The sequence below is a fragment of the Zingiber officinale genome, chromosome 11B (genome assembly GCF_018446385.1).
Source record: "Zingiber officinale cultivar Zhangliang chromosome 11B, Zo_v1.1, whole genome shotgun sequence".
Lineage (NCBI taxonomy): Eukaryota > Viridiplantae > Streptophyta > Magnoliopsida > Zingiberales > Zingiberaceae > Zingiber > Zingiber officinale.
This window is the reverse complement of record NC_056007.1, coordinates 62,044,434-62,066,752: the sequence shown is the minus strand read 5'-3', so window position 1 is coordinate 62,066,752 and position 22,319 is coordinate 62,044,434. Positions and strand designations below refer to the sequence as shown.

The window sequence follows — 22,319 nt, the reverse complement described above, 5'->3', positions numbered from 1 at the left end:
GTGAGAAGATAGGTAGGATTTTTTAATTTTGACATAGTCCTAATGTGGAATTGAAAGAGTTCATGGAGAACTTCCATGACTGTGCATGCTCTAAAGAAACTTTTCAACTTTTTTTCCACTCAGCTTCCTCACCGGTTTACTTTTTTTTTGTCTTTTTTTTTTTTTTAAGAAATTACCCTTAAGCAAGTGGCGTGTCCTTGGTCTTCTTCTTACAGGGTAAGCGATATTTTTCATGCTATTTTTCCTGCAACTTGGTCTGAATATGGTCGTCTTATACAGGAATAGTTGGACTGGAAACCCCTCTTTTAGCGGCCTATCACGGTGCGCTGAAAGACTTGGAAACCATAACTACCCAATGTCTTATAGTGGGCTGTTCGCACTCTGTGAAGCGGCAAACACACACTTGAGCATCTTAACAGAAGCGCAGGCAGAAAAAAAATGTTGACATGAGAGAATCACTGCGTTGAGAAGTCTCAACCCTAGGTGTTGTGACCAGGTTGCAGGGTCGTGTAAAAGAATTAGAAGAAAATAACTCCATGTATGAGAATGCTCCTACACATCAGGAATTGCTCCAAGCAAACGCTAGTCTACAAGCCACTGTTCAAGATCTACAAGAAAGGTTAGAAAAGTGCAAACTTGCGTCAGGGAGCTCTTAATCTACTGGTATCATAGGCTAGTTTAGCTTGTGACAGGCTTTGTTTTGTAAGACTAGGCGTCTGAAAACCTTTCCATTTACCTTATGAGGACTATTTGTTTTTTCTGGTCGATGATCTATGTTTTTTCCCTTGTTTTCCTAGGTATCTCATTGTGACTTCGTATGTACACGTGTTTTCCTAAGACCAGAGGTCGTCCCCAACTATTAAATGGTCTAACGTAATCGTAAACAAGGTTGAGTAATGAAACTGTCACTTGACCAGATAATCGAAATTTCATGTAACCAAATTGGATCTGATATAAACCCAATGTCTGCACCAAGGGCTTTTCCTCAAGTTCTATTATTGGTATTTCTTATATGCAAACTTTCGAAAAATCCCATTATTAAGGAAAAAAAAAGGATAGGATGATTAGACTGGAGGCTCAGCAATTCTTCCGCATTTGTATACAAGTTCAGTCCTATTATTCCTTGACTAACCAGATTGTGGTGATTCCGTTTTTCCCGCTCTGCCAAGTACTTATGATTAGTTTTAAAACTAAGAAGCTACCGTGCTTTCTATTCCTACTCTTCCTATTGCCATCCTATGATTTATAAAGCCCCTGATACTGTATAAATGTAGGTTTCGATAAGGACATACAGTCAGAAGTTGAGGGGATGTGACAATGAGAAATCAAGAGGATGTGATAATCAGAAGTCAAGGGGACGTGACAGTCAACAGTTAGGGAGAAGGACTTAGACCGCCTAATATTATCAGCCGCATAATTCCTGATCGAGTACTGATAGATCAGGATCCTAGATCAGAGACATAAGATGCGGCCTGGAGTAAGCCTTGACCTCCTCCGACTGATCTAGTTTCCTCAACTTGATCTACGTAGATAGGTTTGGTACTTTCAGTAAGACAACTCCCGGTCGACCCTTCAATACTCCAAGCGTGAAAGATTAGACCCTTGTCGCAGCTTGTCTCCCTCATCAAAACTTGAGCCAGGCGCCACGCCCTAACAATCATCCCGAATTGCCCGTAGCTAAACCCGGACGGGACAGAAGACACTAGGCGACAACAATGTCTGAGAATCGTAACCATCTATCAGGGAATAACTGTCATATGTCAGAGAATATTCCAATAATTTATTGTCATCTGCGAATAGAACCTTCTCTCAATCCATAAGAGGGCGACACGTGTCCTTCATCACCCGACAGACCCTGACACTCGACATTCTCTGACATCGATCAGGTTCCAGAGGTACGCATGGTCATATAAAAATGGAGGTCCTCTCCCTTGAGTAGGTATGTGCACATTCGCACTTGTCTTCTACAATTTTTTTTTCCTTCGTACATTGTTCTTCTGGGGAAAAGTACTTAACTTGAGCATCGGAGGGCCTGTGCCGGGGACTTTTTCCTTGATTTTTGGTCTCTAACGTTCCGTGTGATTGTCTGAGTGTGTGCAGAGCCCAAGTACCGCCGATTTAATCATTGTCATCCGTCAGTTCCACATGGGGGTCCGTTTTCCTGGGCACATACGCTAAGGGTGTCCAAGTCGCTTCTCCGTCAACATCAACGACATCTCAGTCGACCTTCGTCTGACTCAGATTCCGGCCAGGATCAATTTGACATTGTCTATGGGAATTTCTTTCACTTATTTTGGAACGTGACGATGGAGGAGACTGGAAGAATCAACGTCATCGAGCTTGATCAAAGATGATCGGGCGAGAGTGTCGACTGCAGCAAAATGAAGGTTAGCACGAAAGGCAAGAAAAAGTTAAGGTGAAGATAACACTTACCAAAGGAGTGTGGTAACTCCGAAGGAACGAAATCAACCTAAATAAATACATCACATCCTCCGTTAACAAAACGCTCAGATCGAAGCACCAGCCCTCTAGCTGTGATGACGCCTCCACAAAAATAGGGTACGAGCGATAATCTCTCAGAAGGGGCGCAGAAGGGATATAGAAGCGCCGCTCAGTAGGCCACTCCACAATAGAAGAAAAGTGAAGGAAGAAGTATTTATCTTTCCACTCTGTTCCCGAAGGGGGTAAGGGCGTAAAGAGGTTGGTCTGGATACAATCCTGGAAGCGGAAAATACCCTCACTATGACGGTGGGGAGTGAAGAAGTAATGAAATAGGCGAGGAGTCCAATGAATATCGTACAAGTCACAGATGAGAATGAACCCGCATAGGATCCGAATAGAGTTGGGGGTGAGTTGACAAAGCGAAATACAAAAATAGTGACTCACATTGGAAAAGAAGGGGTGGATAGGAAAACGAAGACCGACCACAACCTATTCTTTGAAAAAAGTCACATAGCCCTGAGGTGGTCGGAAGAGTCGATGGATCTCGGAGGGTATGATGATGTGCATGGCTGTGGATACTTCATACACGAAACGAAGATCGTCCAGATTTGCACCGCTAAAGGTGGAGACTCCAGGAACATACCTAGGTATGGGAGAATCCATGGAAAGGTCAAGGCAAAAAATAGAAGATCGGAAAGTAAAAATGTAGGGGGAGGAAGAGAAGGGAAGACGACTGTAACTATTCGTGAGAAGTCTAAATGAGAGAAGCAGACTATTTATAGTAGTGCGAGGAGATGTTTGGAAGAAAACTTTGATATCAGTGTCAATCATGTGATCCATAGACGAGGTAGCTAGTGTTAGCCATAGGCGTAGAAGCAATGGTGGCCGTTGGATCGTCTTGGAATATGGTGCAGAAGCGGTCCTGTCAGGAGAAGTTGGATTCAAGGACACGTGGAGGCGAAGTCTTTATGGCCTCAAAAGTAGACGAGGCTACAGTAAGCCCCGCCCGAGCTGGCAAGATGACCGCAGAATCACCGTGGCTCACAACTAATCGAGTAGGTATACTAAGTGATCAGTTCGGGAAGATGGAGCGCTCAGTAATGATTAGCGCCCGATCAGGGGGAACGACCCTTGTAGAGGCCTACCCAGGTGATAAGCCGATCAGATGTCCACAAAGGGGTCAAACACGTGACAAGTTACATAGTCATATAAAGTAAAAAACGAAATTTCAAGATTAAAGTCACAATTAAAGGCGCTCAGAGGTTTGAAGCTTTACATCATCATTCAGAATAAAGGCAGTTACAAGGGATCACAAAACTATTCAAAGGTAGGGAAAGCTTCATCAGGTAGCTCGTTGAGGAGATGGGTACGGTCTAAGAAGTTTTTAGGGGGAGTCGACCGGAGCAAGCCTTTCTCTTGCAACTGCAGCAAGGCCCCTGGACCCCCATAACAAAGCATTTAGTCGATGAGGTTTCCTATCTTCGATCCAAACTCTTTGGAGGCTAGGAAGGAGGCCTTGTGCGCTGCTAGACGAGAGCTCTCGCCCGCCTGATAATTCTTCAGCTCTTCCCCGGCTTTGTCTGCATCATCCCGTGCCTTAACCAACTCCTGGCGTGCGGCCACTATCTCCGCCCTGGCCGCTGAAAACTCCGCCTGCACTGATTTGAGATCAGTGTGGGTCGCATCTAATTACTTCTGACGGGCAGTCTCCCGATCAGTGTTGGCAGACAAATCTGCTGTTTTAGCCGCCAGGTCTATCTTCAGAGAGGCGTGTGCCTCTTGGAGCTCCCGCAGCTGCGAAGAGAGGGTGGCCACCTTTGTCTCCTTCGCCTCTAGGTCAGCTAGGATCTGGACGTGCCTCAGGCCCTCAGACTTAAGCTTGAACTCGCTGGTCTTCAAGGCGGTCTTCAAGGATTGCACATTCTCTGATTCTGCATGAGTCATGTCCTTGGCAGTGCGTGTTTGCTCCTCCACTGTCTGCATGTGAGATCGAAGCAAACTCTCAGTGGTGGTCAGGTCAACAGCACAACCAACGGTCATAGGAGACGCCCGCCCTTGAATGCGAGCCCTCAAGGACTCGTTCTCCCGATGCAGACCGGCCACGTACTAGGAGAGGCTCATCCCCATGACGCAGGTCTGTCAAGAGCGTGGGTAGGAATAGTAGTATTTCAAGGATATGAAAAGGAAGTAGATAAAACTTACCGACACTAGTCGTTGAGAGAACTGGTCGGTCAAGTCTAGTTTGGGGCATTCCAAAATCTGGTTGGCAGTGTTTTTCCATGAATCGGCCAGACCACCATGAAGTTGCATCTGACCGCAATTGGAAGAAGTGTTGGCAGAAGGAATGGGACCTAGCAATTTAAGGGATAATAGTTGGAACGAAGAAGTAAAGGCATATCACCCTTTAAGACGTTCCTTGGGGTGAGAAGAGGAAGTAGGAGCCGAAGCCGAAGGCAGTTCCTGGCTCGAGGAGGAAGGAATAGAAGGCGTAGTAGTCTCGGGCTGGCCTTCCACTCGGGTGGTTGCCTTCTCCTGGACAGGTACGGGAACAGGAGAAGAGGGTGTAGCCTCTAACGAAAGTGAGCCTTCCCTCGGGTGTTCACCCGAGCAGGAGTTTTGGCCTTGGAGGATGCCCACGACATAGGCAGCCTCTAGGGTGACGATTGGACTGATGGAGTAACACGTCGTCTTTTGCATTGAAGGCGTAAGCTTTGCTCGGGAGCTAGAGAGTGAGCCTTCTCACTAACAGCTACCTTATTGGGAAGTGATTCAGCTTCAGGGGCCTCAGGGTCCCCCAACTATTGAGCAGTAGCCCCTACTGAGGCACTGGACTGGGGAACCTCCTGGCCAGCCATGATCTCTCTACCTCGCTTCCGCAGGACTACACTAGGCATCGCGGAAGAGTCGAGGGCGAATGCTCGGAACATGACGACTTCTGCAGGCAAAGGAAAATATCTCAGTTATTGGAGGTATGCAAGGAAAGTCGAATGATCTTACAAAATGTGCACTTAGAGGCGTTTAGATGGGGTTTAGTCCGAAGGTATACAACACACTCTCCCATAGCAGAGAAGAGAGTCGCAGTCGCACTCCGTCCAGTTCTTCAGAAGCAGTCAAACAAACAAGCCAGTGTTGATGATCTCTCAACTCAAAAGGAGAGAGAAGATTGAGACGCCATTCAACAGGTCAGGTTAGGGACTCGGGCAATTAGACATAAAAAAAAGTGGAACTTCTAGGCCTTATGGGAAGATGGCATGCCCTCGAAAAATCTATACCTGGTCCTAGATTGCACCATGAAGACGCCCGACTCCTAGTGCTTAAGAGAATAGAAATGGTGAAAGAGTTGAGGAGTCAAGGAGATCTCATACAGGCGACACGAGATTACCATTCCACACATAGCGCGGAAGGCATTAGGAGTGAACTGGGACAAGGGGATACCAAAATACCGACTCAAGGAGAGAAAAAAAAGGATGGATAGGAAAACGAAGACCGTCGAGAAGCTGGTCTTTGAAGAAGGTCACGAAGTCGGCGGGAGGAGGATAAGGATGGTCATTGGGTCTGGGAACGCGACACTGGTATGCTTCAGAGCACTACAAACTAGATTGTACAGACCTGAGGTCACTCTTATCAAAATCTGAACGAAAATACGCATACCCTGGTACTACTGTCTTGCCGGCCATTACCGAATCAACAAGAGAAGGAGCAAAAGATGAGGGAGAAGGAGCACTTACATGGAAGGGAAAGTGAACGAGCAAAAGCAGGCAAAGGAGTAAAGGTTGAAGGAAGACGAAGCGCTGATGGACAACTGGTAAAGAACTTTAGGGTTTTTAAACCAAAACCCTTAAGGAGCATCAGGATTCGAGCTCTAAAATTGAAACTGTGGACACACGGTAACCGTTAGATCAAGAGGGGGAAGCGCCCTTGGGTCACGTGCAGAAAGCATGCGTCAGACATCATAACAAGAAAAGTTCATGGGGCACGTGTCAGCTCCCTATAAAAGGGTATTTATGATGGAAAGGACAGGAAAATCATGGAGATGATATGAAAACAGTGGCACCATACCTTACGAAGACCATGTCTCAAGGACTGGAAATTCCATGTGGTTATCTCGGGAAATAGAGTAGAAGGCGGCGGGAAGCGTCGATAAAAATTTGGCGCCTCATCACAACGTTGGAATCAGAGTAAAATTGAAATTTAACTGATAACTTATGTAATACACTTCATGATCGCAGGTGGATTGGGCTAAGTCTACGGGTAGATCTCCTTCAATCCACAACTGCTTCCCGGTCAGGCTTCCAGACTAATTCCTAGTCAGGCTTCCAGATTACTTTCCGGTTGCCTCTAGGTCGAGCCTCCAGACTCTCGCCCCAGTGCGAGTTATAAGTGAGTATGCTCTCATGACCAACGACCTCCCGGTCTGGGTTCCAGAGTCTCACCCCAGCGCAAGTTATAAGTGAGCATGCTCTCATGCCTTTAGACTCTCACCCTAGCACGAGTTATCAGTGAGCATGCTCTCACGACCAACGACCTCCAGGTCAGGCTTTGCCTGACTGAGCGCATGCAAGCACCTTGATGCTCGCTCGGTTTTCGCTCGACCGGTAATATACTACGAACTTCTATAAGGCTAAATGCCTTTATGCTCAGTCAGACACTTCCTGACCAAGCGCGTGCAGACACCTTGATGCTCGCTCGGCCTTCACTCGGCCGATAATATCCTACAAGCTTCTATAAGGCTAAATGTCTTTACACTCGGTTGGGCTTTGCCTTACCGAGCGCTCTCAAAAATGCCTTTTACTTAGTCATTCATGATTAATTATACATTCACTCGGCTATATACTTCTCCCATCCTTCTCAATCCTAACTCCTTCTTTATTTAATAGGCCAACCTATCATAACCCGTATCAACAAACAATAACTGATTCTTTTAATTCAGCGAGGAGATCTTTGGAAATCTTGGAAATTCTTTCTAGACGAGCAAGGACTATTTTAACTACTTCTACTTTCAACATAGAAACTTGCGAATGTTCCCCTTTGCTAATGTTATGCACTCTCTCCATTGGTTGATTCTTCCTATTTGCCTATGTTCCTTGATCGTTCTTTTTTACTCTGCTCAAATGCTCTTTACATAACACTTTCAACAGGCTTGTTGATCTCCTCGAACTTCCCCAACTTCATCGCCCATCAAAAACTTAATCTTCTGATGGTAAGGGGAGGCAACAACTTGTAAGGTATTGAGAGATGGTTGAGCCAAAATAAAATTGTAGGAGAAAAGGGCATCGACCATAATAAAGGTGGTCGGGATAGTTTTCCTTTGAGGTACCTCGCCTAAGGAAAGAGGTAATTTAATTTGACTAAACGATTGTACTTCATGTCCAAAAAACCCAAACAGAGAGGTGGTGATAGAATGTAGATCATCCAACTTGATTCTCATTTGCTTTAAGACTAGCCAATAAAGAATGTTGATAGAACTTCTTGCATCTAGAAAAGAAACATCATAGTTAGAGACTATTGGATGTTTACTAGGGCATCATTGTATGGAGTGATGATGGCTTTCAGGTCACTAGGACCAAATCCCAAGACAGGTGCGACTACAACTTCTACTTCAGGTACATGAATGGTCATGCATTCTTCTTAACCATACCTCTTTCGAGACAGATTGGAATCACCATCAGTAGTATATGTAGAGATCATATTAATCATTCCTCGATTGGTTAGGCTCCTGAGCTGGTGCTTCTCCTTGCGATGGTGTTGGAGGTTAATTTTGAGGAGGTGGAGTAAGACACTGAGGACCTAGGTGGCCCTTTCTCGGAGGATAGTGAGGAGGTTGTCTTCTCAGCAAGGTCAGTCAATATGTTTCTCATACAAGGATAATCTTCAATAACTTGGTCCAATTCTTGCTCTAGTCCTTGACAACTATGAGTTGTGTGCCCATATTCTTGAATAAAATCATAAATGATAGGAGTGGGTTGTTTTTGAGGACCTCACTTCGAGCCCATAGGTTGTCTCAAGAGTTGATGCTCATCACAAATCTGCATAGTCTTTTCTTCAGAATACCATAAAGGAGTGTAGGGTTATTCCTCTGTTGAACATTATGTGCTCAAGCTGATATTCTACAATCTCAATTGGCCTAGGCCCCTTTTGCTCCTACCGAGCTGGTTGTACTTCCTCTATATTGATATACTTTTCAGCCCCGACGAGAAGCATGTCATAATCGACTGGGGACTTCTTTGATAGAGAACAAATACATTCTCCTTCTCTAAGTCCTTGAGCAAAAACACCTGCTAGAATTTTGGGTACTGGTGAAGGGATTTCCCATGCTGCACAAGTATACATTACATGTATTGGTGCAAAGTTTCCTGAGGCTTCTGCATAAGATTAAATAAACTAAGCGAGCTGAGTATGTACCTCTTGGAACTAGAAAAATGGTGCAGAAATAGTGTTGCATAATCATCGAAAGAAGATATAGATCCAAATCACAAAGTACTAAACCATTGTTGAGCCGATCCCACTAGAGTGGTAGGCTCGACACTTAATCCCCTCTGTATACTGATGTGGAAAAACAATATTCTCAAATCGACACAAATGATCCATAGGATCAAATGAGCCATTGTACTTTGGCATATGCGGTGTTCAAAAATGTTGAGATAATTCTTCTTTTAAAATATTCTCAAAGAAGGCGATATGTTGAGCCGCCACCCTTCTAGTAGATGAAGGCATTATTGGTTCATCTACCAATAGTACATTGTCAAGGCGAGGCATCACTGACATTGGTAAAATAGGTGTATCATTGATTGGCCTCTTATTGGGTCGATATCTAGAGGTATTGCCCCTTGAGCTATGTGCAATAGGTGATATTTTGAAAATCGCAAGTGCGTGTTATGTTGTCAAGTAATAAAAATATCAATCTATAGAGATTGTGACTAAGTACTAGTCTACTAAACAAATGTCATTGTCTAGACTAATCATGGGGTTTGAGTTGTGCAAGAGTAAAAGATCTAAGAAGAAACAAATCAAAGAATATGGTGAGGGAAGAGTATTTAGTGAGATGAGAGAAGAGAAAAGAGAGTGATATAAGAGAATTCGATGGAAAAATTAATTCTAGGATTTCGATTTCACCATAATGATTATAAACACTTAATCTATATTTGATTTCATATCCTCAATTATTATTTATGTAGGTAGACTATCGTATGATATCCGATGTGAACTTTTGAGATTACACCGATGTATTCATTCCAATTTGTTGTCTACTTTTAGAGCAGCATAGCTAAGGGATTACTTTCTTAAGGAGATCTCTATCACGCTATAACACCCAAGTTGCCTTTTCTTACTGTGTGGTGACAAATTGGAACCGATCCATTAATATCTATGATGGTCTATTGCTCCTCATGGAAAACCGATCTACTTTCATGGATGACTCACCATGTCTCAAGTTCTACGAATCAAAGGATTGGATTTTCCTTTCAGTTCATTTCCGCACCACATAAAATATGAATATTGTGCTTTTGGCATCAAGATAATGTATACATAATGGACCTAAACCATAAACACACTTATCATTGAATAAGAAATATTCAAACTCAATAGATTCAGTAAAATAGTGTTTATATATCAAAAGGGCTAATCCCTAATCCTAGAATCAAAAGTCTATTATATAAACTCAGAGTTACAACCAGAGATCATCATTCAAACAAGTTACAAGCAAGACAAATTCAGAAAAAAGGGAAGAAAAGCTTAGTCTTGATGTATAGGATCATCTTCGGAGGCTTTTTTATTTGAAATATATGTGTTAAGGCATCGAAAATCCCTTGTATATGCTCTCCAAAGTCTTTTTAGGGCCCTTAGGCGGCTCATAATTCAGATCCCCACCTCTAGATCTAAATCAAACTTTTATACTTGGTTTCTATATGCCTGACACAGTCTTGTCCACAGGCATGGCCTGCTTGTGTCGAGCACTGTGGCTGCTTCCGGGCAACGACACAGCATACCCATGGTCGATGCTGGAGTAAGTATGGAATGCTAGCATGGCCTACCATTTGTAGGAATTGTGGAGAATTTTGAATGGGCACGGTCGTGCTGGATGACCACGGCCTTGGCCATGACCGTTCTAGATGGCTATGTTAGAGTGTATACTAAAAGCCTAGCTTTTTGTAAACATTTATTTTGAAATAAAGAATCACATTGGTCAAATGTCTACATTAATATGTTAAGTGTAGTTATTCAATTAATTTATATTGTAGATAACATTGTGTGTGGTGTCACACACAGAAGATCATGTTATCAGTTCCTTATAAATTATAAACAGTAGCTCACGACTAAGATGAATAGGAACAAACCATTGGAATAGTCATAGTGTAATTTGGTATTAGTTTATCTTGACTATAAAATTACACTAATACACTCTGAGTGTATTGAGCAGGATCATTTAAGGTAAGTTCTTTTTATACTAACTGCATAAAAGAACAAGACCTTTTTTATTATGGAAGTGTGTGCTCTTAATCATGATATAATAACAAGCACATATACTCAATATTCATTTCTTTAATTTATCAAAGGGTGCGATTTAGTTTGATAAATCAATAGGCCCGATAAGTTGGGAAATGATATTATTTATATGGTGTGTTGTTGATTATAGAATGAAACTGTGTCCTAGTAATCTAGGTTGATGATGTCCCCAAGAGGAGCTCATAAGAATTGTCATGTAAACCCTGCAGGTGGACTTAGTCCGACATGATGATAATGTTGAGTGGTAATACTCTTGGAGCTAGATATTAATTAAGTGAGTTGTCAGTAACTCATTTAATTAGTGGGCATTCTATATCTTAAACATAGGGAGACTAACACACTCATGATAAGAAGGAGCCCATATAGTAATATGAGATTGGTGCGATAGTTCAATAATAACTCTTTAGTGGTATGAGTTATAATTGATGAACTCGAGTTGGGTGTTCGGGGCGAACACGGGAAGCTCAAGTTCATCGGGAGACCAAAATCAATTCATCCTCTCGGTTCCTATGTTAGCCTCTTAATTATAAAGTGTTATACCCACCCATACTCACCTTCTTACCCACCTTAAGGTCGTTGGCCAAGCTTAGTTTGGACCCCAAGCTAGGGCCGGCCAAACCAAGGTGAGATGGGTCAAGTAGGTGGCCGACCCTAGCTTAAACCTAAGCTTAGGTGGCCGGCCACAATTAAATTAAAAGGATTTTATTTTTTAAAATCTTTCCTTATGTGGAAGCATGATTTTAAAAGAGAGTTTAAAATTTAAATCTTTCCTTTTATTGTTTTCTACAAAAGATTAAGAGAAAGGTTTGATATCTTTCCTTATTTGTAGTTAAAAGGAAGATTTTAATTTTTGATAAAACTTTCCTTTTTTGTAACCATCCTCATAATTTTAAAAGAGAGTTTTAAAATTTAAGTCTTTCCTTTTATAACTTTCTACAAAAGATTAAGAGAAAAGTTTGATATCTTTCCTTATTTGTAGTTAAAAGAAAGATTTTAATTTTTGATAAAACTTTTCTTTTTTGTAACCATCCTCATGATTTAAAATAGAGTTTTAAAATTAAATCTTTCCTTTTATAGTTTCTACAAAAGATTAAGAGAAAAGTTTGATATCTTTCCTTATTTGTAGATTGAAAGGAAGATTTTAATTTTGGAGAAAACTTTCCTTATTGTAATCATCCACATGTTTTAATAGAGAGATTTTAATTTATAAAAGTTTCTTTTTATAACCAAGCATGAAGGGAATTTTTAAAGAAAATTTTTATTTTAAAATTTTCGGAAACAAATTAGGAAGTTTTAATTTTTGTTTAAAACTTTCATTGTTTGAAGGATATTGAGGTGGTCGGCCAAATAGAAATAAGAAAGGAAATTTTAATTAAATTTTCCTTTCATTGGCAAAGAGGATAAGGAAGGTTTTATTTAAACTTTCCTTATTTGTCAAGACCAAGGAATATAAAAGAGGGGGTAGAGGTGCCTCACCTCATAACACATATCTATTATTTTCCTCTTCTCTTTTCCTTGGTGTGGTCGGCCCTCATCCTCTCCTCCTTTTCTTCTTCTTTGGCCGGTGGCATCAACTCTCTAGGAGACTCTTGGTGGCCGGATTTTGCTTGGAGAAGAAGTAGAGAAAGGAGACTTTGTTTCTTAGCATCCCTTGGAGCTTGGTTGGTGGTCGAAGTTCTTCATCTCAAGGAGTTTGTTGATTGGGCGAAACTTGCAAGGAGAAGAAGGAAGCTTGGGTGGATTCTCATCTCGGTAGATCGTCGCCCACACGACGTCTGAGATAAGAAGAGGAATACGATAGAAGATCGTGAGGTTTATTAGCTACAAAGAAAGGTATAACTAGTTGTCTTGTTCCACATCATACTAGTTTTCTTTGTATGGATTTTGAAATACCAACCACAAGAGGCTAAGGTTTCTAGGTTTCGAATTTATGATTCGAGTTTGTGTTTCTTTTGTTTTTTCGATCTTGTGATTCGATTGTTCTTAATGGTTAAACCAAGGGTTACTATAAGGAGATTAAATATTGAATTTCGTTGAAAGACTTTGTCTAGGAAGTGGTGGATGCTCCCATACCCAAGAAGGCCTAGTGTCTCGCCATGTTTAACCTGGAAGCCGATCTCTGAAATAAATATTTAATCAAATTTGTAACATAGGTGGATTTGGATCAATAATATTAAGCATCGTTTGCGATCCAAGTTTAAACCTCTAAGAAAAGATAAGTTGAATTTGGAATCAATAATGTTAAGTTCCATTTGCGATTCTAAACTTAATTTATAAAGAACACAATAGGTTATTAGGAATGGTTCAGGACTTGTACAAAATTTTTATACAGAGGAACCGGTACGATATTTCGAGTAGCAACCAACAGGCTACAGCCGTGGTAGTTGGAATGCCCTCAAGAAATAGTCTTTGAATTCCATTTCACTCCTCTTTGTGCCCTATCAAAGAAAATAAACCAGAGCAACTCTCTGAACTAGAAAAGTATCAAAATGAAGCATTAATAGATGAAAACATGAGATACATGCATATGAAATGGGATAGGATGTGTGTAAACAACTATAAAATCCTTATATGAAATGCACACATAAAAATTCCCAGACTAATCCTTTGCTTATCCACAAGCAAATATCAATATCAAGAATACATGCGTATAATAATCTCCCAACTTTAATTAATTCTAATTTTATCAAGTAGCATTATCATTAAGCGAAGGCATTAGATTAGTTTCACTAAGTCTAACAAGAAAGCTTCAGTGCACAGTGCATAGTGTTGGCGCGGGAAGCATCCGACGATCGAATCTTAGTTTTGATAATGGCAAAGGATTCAAGGTTAAGTTGGTTTGTGATCTAACATGCTTGACTGAGTGTTTCAGGAAAGTCCTAACTGCGGTTAGGCAGGTGAAAATCCTAAGAAGTGATAACCTTAGGTCCTAGGGGGCGATAACCCTAGGTGGAGAAAAACCTTAGGGGGTGGTAACCCTAGGTCATAGGGGGTGGTAACCCTATGCAGAAAGCCTTGACAAGTCGATGGCTTCAGGCAAAAGTCCTAGGGGGTGGTAACCCTAGGTGGAAAGTCCTGGTGTCGCGAACCAGGTGAAAGACTGGACTAGCCGGGAAGCGAATGTCCAGCAGAAAGTCCGGAAGCGTCGAGTGCTGAGCAAAAGTCCAGTCGATCTGGAGGATCGCACTGGCAACAGGTAAATCTCCTAAGTGGAGTAGGTGAGGGCGCGTTCCCCGTAGAGGGAACAGTAGGCGTCGGGTCGATCTAGAATTTTCGGTCGAAAATCCGAAGTCAGACCCGGATAGTCTGATGACTATCGATAATATTTTGTTACTTTATTTATTGCTTTATGTGCTAACTTTGTGTTGTAGGATATTGTTTGGGACTAACACGTCTTGCAGGTACAAAATAATGAAGTCTTCACTCGGATGAACAGTGTCCGAGCGCCTCCATGGAGCTTGGAGGCGCCTCGGGTGCAAAAGCTGAGCTGGCTGCGAAACAGGGCTGAAGGCGCCTCGGAGGGTTATGGAGGCGCCTTGGAAGGCGCCTTGAAGACTCATGAAGGCGCCTTCTAGCAGATAGGTTTCGACCAGTTCGTCACTGATCCACGCATGCGACTCGGGCGAGCTTGGAGGCGCCTCCAGCATGCTTTAAAAGTAGGGTTCGAGCAGCACCTCAGATGAACCATTCTAAGCCTTCTCTCATTCACGTGCTGCTCCAAAAGATGCTTCGAAGTGCTGCTACTCGTGCCCGACGACCCTGAGCTCTGAGATTTCATTTTCCGTCATTGGTATAGATTTATTTATTGCACTTATTGTAATACTTAATTTGTAATAATCGTGCTTATAGTTGTTGCCCATCGAAAGCGATCAAGGATCACGGGCCTTCGAGTAGGAGTCGATCTAGGCTCCGAACGAAGTAAACGACCGTGTTCTTGTGTGTTTGTTTTTTTTTATTCCGCTGCTTTAATTACTCAACGAACGTTTTACGGTTCCGATAATCGAACGAAATAGCCGCGAGCGCTATTCACCCCCCTCTAGCGCTTCTCGATCCAACAATTGGTATCAGAGCGGGGTCGTTTTGAATTGGTACAACCACCATTCAAAATAATTTTTTCGTGGTAATTTCAGATTTTCGGAGTCAATTAGAATTTAGCTTTATAGCTATATTCTAATTCTTTTTCTCGAATCGATTTTTGCTCGAGGTTGGTGCAACACCACCCGAGTTCGTGTTCTATTTTTAAATACTTCCCGCACTACTAATCCAGGACCAAGTCCTGGAATTTTCTTGTCATTTATTTTCTTCTTAGTTAAACTAAAATGGCCCAACAAGAGGGTTATAGTACTGTCCGCCCCCCGCTCTTCACCGGAGAGGACTTTGGTTACTAGAAGGGCAGAATGGAGAACTTCTTGAAGATCCAGTAGATGATCGTCAAGACTTGTTTGGATCTGCCAACAGATAAAGACGACAATCCTACACCCTGCGAAGATTGGGAGCCTGCATTAATCAAGAAGGTAGAGGCAAACGCCAGAGCTACTTGTACCCTCCAGTGTGGACTAACGAAGGAGGAGTTAAACCGCGTCGGTCCATTCTTAAGCGCCAAGGAGCTATGGGAAAAGCTGATCGAGCTTCACGAAGGGACTTCCGATACCAAAGTAAGTAAGCGTGATTTACTATTCAATAAATTGTATAACTTAAAAATGCAGGAAAATGAGACGGCAAGCTAGCTACACGCGCGAATTCAAGACATCCTTAACTCCCTTCACGGAATCGGGCAGAAGGTAGAAAATAGGGATATAATAAGGTACGCTCTTAACTCGTTTCCAAGGAGTACATTGTGGGCATCAATGGTAGATGCCTACAAAGTCTCCAAGGATTTGTCTTCTTTAAAGTTAGATGAATTATTTAGTGAATTTGAACTTCATGAACAGACTAATGCACAGCCAACTGAGAAGGGTATTGCTTTGGTTGCCGGTACCAGTCAAACCCGCAATCCGAGATCACAGCGAAGAACTGAACCGGAGTCGGAAAACGAACCCGACTCAGAAGATGAAGAAGATGAACTGACAACTGAGCTCGTGAATCTCGTGAAGAAGCTCTACAAAAAGAAGAAAGGCTTCAACAAGAAAGACCTGAAGAAAGCATTCCAATCCAAGGAGGCCCAACCAAGTTCTAAAGCAAAATTCGAGGTAATCTGCTACGGGTGCAACCAAAAGGAGCACATTAAGTCCAACTGTCCAAATCAGAAGGACGCAAAGAAGCAGAGGAAGAAGAAGGCGCTGAAAGCAACTTGGGACGAATCCTCAGAAGAAGACACCGACGACGAACTTGATCAGATGAGTTTACTCGCGTTGATGGCCCGGGACCAGATCGACGAATCCGAAAGCGAGCGCGAGTCAAAGGCCGAGTCCGAACGAAGCCACGGATCCGCATCCGTTTCCGAAGGGCCAGACTCCGCTGTAAGTATTCCTAGACTTAACAATTTAGTCAATTATTTATTACGCAAGTTAGCTAAGTCAAACCTTAAGATTAAGTCACTTCTAAAGGAAGTAGTAGTCCTTAAAGAAGTGACTAACTCCAAATCCTTGCCTGACCCAGTCCAGACTGGAGATTCAACTCAGGTCCAAAAACTTGAGGAAGAAAATTCCAGTCTGAAAAATCAGATCAAGGATTTGAAATTAACATTAGAACGATTTTCTTTAGGATCCAAGAATCTCGATCTAATTCTTGGGTCACAAAGAGCCGTCTACAATAAAACTGGGCTAAGATATAAAACCAAAAAGAAATATAAATCTTATTTATCTTTAATAAACAAACCAAATAGTAAATCAGTCCAAGCATGGGTCCCCAAGTCCAAGTTGGTCAATCAAGTTGGACTTGGTCAATACTGGAACCCGAAGGATCAAATACACTACCTCGATAAACCATATCGAGGCTATGATCCAGGGAGAGCAAAAAAGGAAAACGATCTTAATAAAATGAAATTAAATTCAAAATTAAAATTCAAAATCAAATTAAAAATTTGAAATTAAATTAAAAATTAAAAATTCAAAATCAAATAAAAATTTTTAAATTAAATAAAAAATTTAAAATAAAAAATTAAAAATTTAAATTTAAATTTAAATTATAAATTAAAAATTCGAAATTAAATTATAAATTCAAAATTCAAAATTCAAAATCAAATTAAAAAATTTGAAATTAAATTATAAATTCAAAATTCAAAATTCAAAATCAAATTAAAAATTCAATTAAAAATTTAAAATAATTCGAATTCAAATCAAATAAAATATAGATGGAGGATCCAGAATAGCTGGTACCCCCAACTAAACTACCCGACTGGGTAACCGAACTTAATCTACCCGAAATGGGTAAAACAAGAGTAGACTACTCGGCAGGGTAATTAAGGTTAGTTTAAAATGGACTAGGTTTAACTTGACTCATAGTACTGGTGAAGTTTTTGGATGATAGTACATTAGGGAAGCTTGGGTATCGCATGTCTAGGAAGATATGACTTCGACTTGGTGCATTTGGCCAAGTGGAACGGACCGAAACTACCCTTAAATGGATCCTAACTAGTTAGACCAAGGTTTAGTATTAAGTTCAATGGGTAGGACTATTTGGAAAACCTCGAAGGCATGGTTACTTTAATGAGTTCCTTGTGACTCACCATAGCCCAGAAGTTTATCCAAAAGACTGCTTACTTGTTGAACCCAAATCTAAACCTGAATCTAACACAAAGTTAAACAAAACCCTTAAATTGAACCTCAATTCATCTCACAACAATTATAAGATACCCTGATTGAAAATTTAGATCGGGTGAGATGACTAAGAAATTAAAATTAAAATTGACTTGAACTTAAATCAAGTTAATTCAACTAAATTAAAATTAAATTAATTCAATTGAAATTAATTAAACAAACTTAATTAAATAAATTAAACTTTTCAAATTGATTAAACTTTTTTAAATTAATCAAACTTAATTTAAACTTAAAACTATTTTAACTTAAAATTCTTTTTCAAAATTAATTTAACTTAAAATTCTTTTTCAAAGGTATTTTAACTTAAAATTCTTTTTCAAAATTAATTAACTTAAATTATGTTCAAAAATAAATTAATTAAAATCATTTTCAAAATAAATTAACTTAAATTATTTTCAACTAAAATTATTTTCAATTATTTTAAAAATTATTTTCAAAATTTAAAATTATTTTCAAAATTAATTAACTTAAAATTATATTCAGACTTAATTAATTTAAAATTATTTTCAAAATTAATTAACCTAAAATTATTTTCAAAATTAATTAACTTAAATTATGTTCAAAAATAAATTAATTAAAATCATTTTCAAAATAAATTAACTTAAATTATTTTCAACTAAAATTATTTTCAATTATTTTCAAAATTATTTTCAAAATTTAAAATTATTTTCAAAATAAATTAACTTAAATTATTTTAAACTAAAATTATTTTCAAAATTATTTTAAACTGAAATTATTTTCAAAATTATTTTCAAAATTTAAAATTCTTTTTCAAAATTAATTTAACTTAAAATTCTTTTTCAAAGGTATTTTAACTTAAAATTATTTTTCAAAATTAATTAACTTAAATTATGTTCAAAAATAAATTGATTAAAATCATTTTCAAAATAAATTAACTTAAATTATTTTCAACTAAAATTATTTTCAATTATTTTCAAACTTATTTTCAAAATTTAAAATTATTTTCAAATTTAATTAACTTAAAATTATTTTCAGACTTAATTAATTTAAAATTATTTTTGTCAAAATTTAATTAACCATAAATATGTGTTAACTTAAAACTAATTAAAACTCATATTATAATTAATTAATTAAAAAAAAAAGGGACACGTGACGCCTGAATGAAGGCGCCTCCCACACGAGGGAGGCGCCCTCACCAGCGGCGGGAAATTTCCTGCCGCCAGTTTAAGGCGCTTAAGGAACCCTTAGGGCGCCTCCAAAGGCGCCTTAAAGAGCCCTTAAGGCGCCTTCACTCATATCTTTTGCCACGAACAGAAGCTCTTCCTTCTGTTCGCGTTCTACCGAAACACAACTCAGTCCGATTTTTCCCAACCAAGGCGCCTTCAACCCATCTCTTCCTTCTTTAATCCTAGCTATGCCTCCGAGGTATAATCTAATCTCTTCTCAATCATCTATTACCTAAATTTCTTGCTAGTTTTGCTATTTTTTTTGTATAATGTCGACAATAGGAAGTGTCATATTGTGGATCCCACACCGGCTAGGGCCCCTTCCACGGACCTTAGATTCCCCTCGGAACATCATAGGATAGATTTCGCTAGGTTCACCTTTGAGTCTATCAAATCTAGATATATTGGTCGAAAATTTTTATCCCAATACTGTCAACCCGCAATCCAAATGATAAACTATTATCATCTAGATAAACTGGTTGACTGTACCACTACAGTCAACCAAGATCTGTGTGCCCAGTTCTATCACAACCTTGAAAAGGTTGATGATAGTACCTATTCCACCAGAGTTGGTGGTACTGACCTTCAGTTTACTCCCTCCTTACTTCGCACCAGCTTAGAGCTTAGGGAGCCCCAGTGTACATTCTTATGTTACCCGAGTAGGGAGCTACCTTTTGGTGATCCTATTCCCACATTACCTTAGATGACATCTACATGTATTTTTTTGGGGAGGAGAGACCCTTGGGCCTGACCGAGTTCAGATCCACTCTTCTTCGCGTTCAGGACTATGTTATGTACAGAGTCCTGACAGCATGCATTCTACCCATCTCATCTCGATACGTCTTGAAGATGCGACTGTCCCACTCGTTCTTTCTGTACGCCCTCAGCCAGTGCCTAGTAAGTTAGTCAAGCAGAAAGCAACACTGTGTTGCTTTATCTACAACAGAAGCTGAATACATAGCCCTAGGAGAGTGTGCATCTCAACTGTTGTGGATGATGCATACATTAAAAGACTATCAACTAGAATATAAAAATACAAAAATCTTTATTGATAATATCAGCTCAATTAATCTGACCAAAAATCCTATTCACCATTCTAAGACTAAACACATAGAGGTAAAACACCATTTTGTAAGGGATCACGTAGCTAAGGGTGAAATTGCACTCAACAATGTTGAGTCAAAATCAAACCTAGCTGACATTTTTACAAAACACTTACATGAACTTGAGTTCAGTGCACTTAGAAGGTAAATAGGAATGTGTTGGGTAGAATATGTGTCTCTTTTTACTTAATCATCTTTGTTTTACGTTTTTTTTTTTTCAAATTCTAGGAAAAAAATAGTTTTCAAAAGTCCAATTTCTTAGAATTTTCAAAACTTGGACTTAGCCTAAGTGTTCCCCCTAGAAATCATGTTCCCCTATATTTAAGCCAGAGCATCTCACAAAAACCTAGGTCTACCTTGTTTGTGCTTATAAAACATAGAATGACGTGAGATGCATAGGGTACAGCCTGGACTCAAGAATGCTTATATCTGTGCATCAATATGATTCTGGGCATTAAACACGTAATATACATCAATCAAGTCAAGTTTTCCAGCTCTAGTCAAATCTATCTGGACCAAATTGACTTAACTTGACTAACCAAGTGAAAGTTGTTGCCCTCTAGGCAATCAGCTAGTAACTAATGGTTAGACATGTGGGCAAAAAGTTAAGTGCTTGATTTTTTTTTAGGGCTTACTCATGCTTGGACTTTAGGGCTCTAATACCATAATAAAACAAAATCTGCAATCTATTTGCTTCTCTCCTGCCTTAAGTATTTTGAAATTCATTTTCTTTAAGCAGTTTTTTAAAAAACTTTTTCAAATTTAAAACATTCAAATCTTTTCTATTTAAGGTGGAAAATTCTTGAAGTTGGAAAATTTTTGGAAACTCAAAATTTAATAAGTATTCTTATAAATTTTTGAAAATTTAGCTAAGTATCTTTCCAACAATTTTTTAAAAATTCACCTAAGACTCTAACAGAAATAGTACGTTGGCAAGTGAAAATTAAAATAAAAACTTAGCTAAGAATCTTTTCAGTGACAAACAAATATAAAAAGCTAAGTGTAAAATGTTTGTATCCCTCTTTAAAAACTTAAGTTTTCAAAATTGACTAAATTAAAAAGAGTTTCTTAATACTAAAAGTTTTTTGCCATATTACAAAGAAATTTTTTTTTTAGCAAAATTAATTGATAAAATTTTGCACTGAAACTATATTCCTTAGCAAATTTTCTTCTCAAAAATTGCTGCTATTAAAACCAATGTTAAGCTGGTGGTTTTCACTTACTCTTTTTTTTGCCTCTTGCCTAAGTTAAGATTTTAAAACAAATTTTACTTTGAAAAATTAAGTTTTTCAAACTAGTTTATTTTGATATATGACAAAGGGGGAGAGTAGAGAAATTCAAAAGTGAATCAACCCAATTTAAACTTAAAAGGGGAAATTTATATTAAGGGGGAGCTATAAAAGATGAACTTATATTAAGGGGGAGCTATGCTTATGCTTATCTTGCTTAGTCTCACACTTGATGTGTCTATCATGCTTATGATTCTCTTCCTTGTGCTTATACTTTATTGCATATTTTTACTTAACTTTGAATTTCGGTTGCCATCATCAAAAAGGGAGAGATTGCTAGTGCGGGAAGCATCTGACGATCGAACCTTAGTTTTGATAATGACAAAAGATTCAAGGTTAAGTTGGTTTGTGATCTAACATGCTTGACTGAGTGTTTCAGGAAAGTCCTAACTGCGGTTAGGCAGGTGAAAATCCTAAGAGGTGGTAACCTTAGGTTCTAGGGGGCGATAACTCTAGGTGGAGGAAAACCCTAGGGGGTGGTAACCCTAGGTCATAGGGGGTGGTAACCCTATGCGGAAAGTCTTGGCAAGTCGATGGCTTCAGGCAAAAGTCCTAGGGGTGGTAACCCTAAGTGGAAAGTCATGGTGTTGCGAACCAGGTGAAAGACTGGACTAGCCGGGAAGCGGATGTCCATCAGAAAGTCTGGAAGCGTCGAGTGCTGAGCAAAAGTCCAGTCGATCTGGAGGATCGCACTGGCAACAGGTAAATCTCCTGAGTGGAGTAGGTGAGGGCGCGTTCCCCGTAGAGGGAACAGTAGGCGTTGGTTCGACCTAGGATTTCCGGTCGGAAATCCGAAGTCAGACCCGGATAGTCTGATGACTATCGATAATATTTTGTTACTTTATTTATTGCTTTATGTGTTAACTTTGTATTGCAGGATATTGTTTGGGACTAACACGTCTTGCAGGTACAAAATAATGAAGTCTTCACTCGGATGAACAGTGTCCGAGGCGCCTCCATGGAGCTTGGAGGCGCCTCGGGTGCAAAAGCTGAGCTGGTCGCTAAACAGGGCTGAAGGCGCTTCGGAGGGTTATGGAG

General features: G+C 39.7%; 1 long non-coding RNA gene across 1 annotated transcript in view; it reads left to right on the top strand.

The window, feature by feature from the left end:
* LOC122034669 overlaps positions 1–760 on the top strand; it is a 33,267-nt gene extending 32,507 nt beyond the window's left edge. Inside the window, exon 4 of the long non-coding RNA XR_006126751.1 lies at positions 280–760. This is a non-coding gene — a long non-coding RNA (uncharacterized LOC122034669). The remainder of the gene's footprint in view (positions 1–279) is intronic.
* The last annotated feature ends 21,559 nt before the right edge of the window (positions 761–22,319 follow it).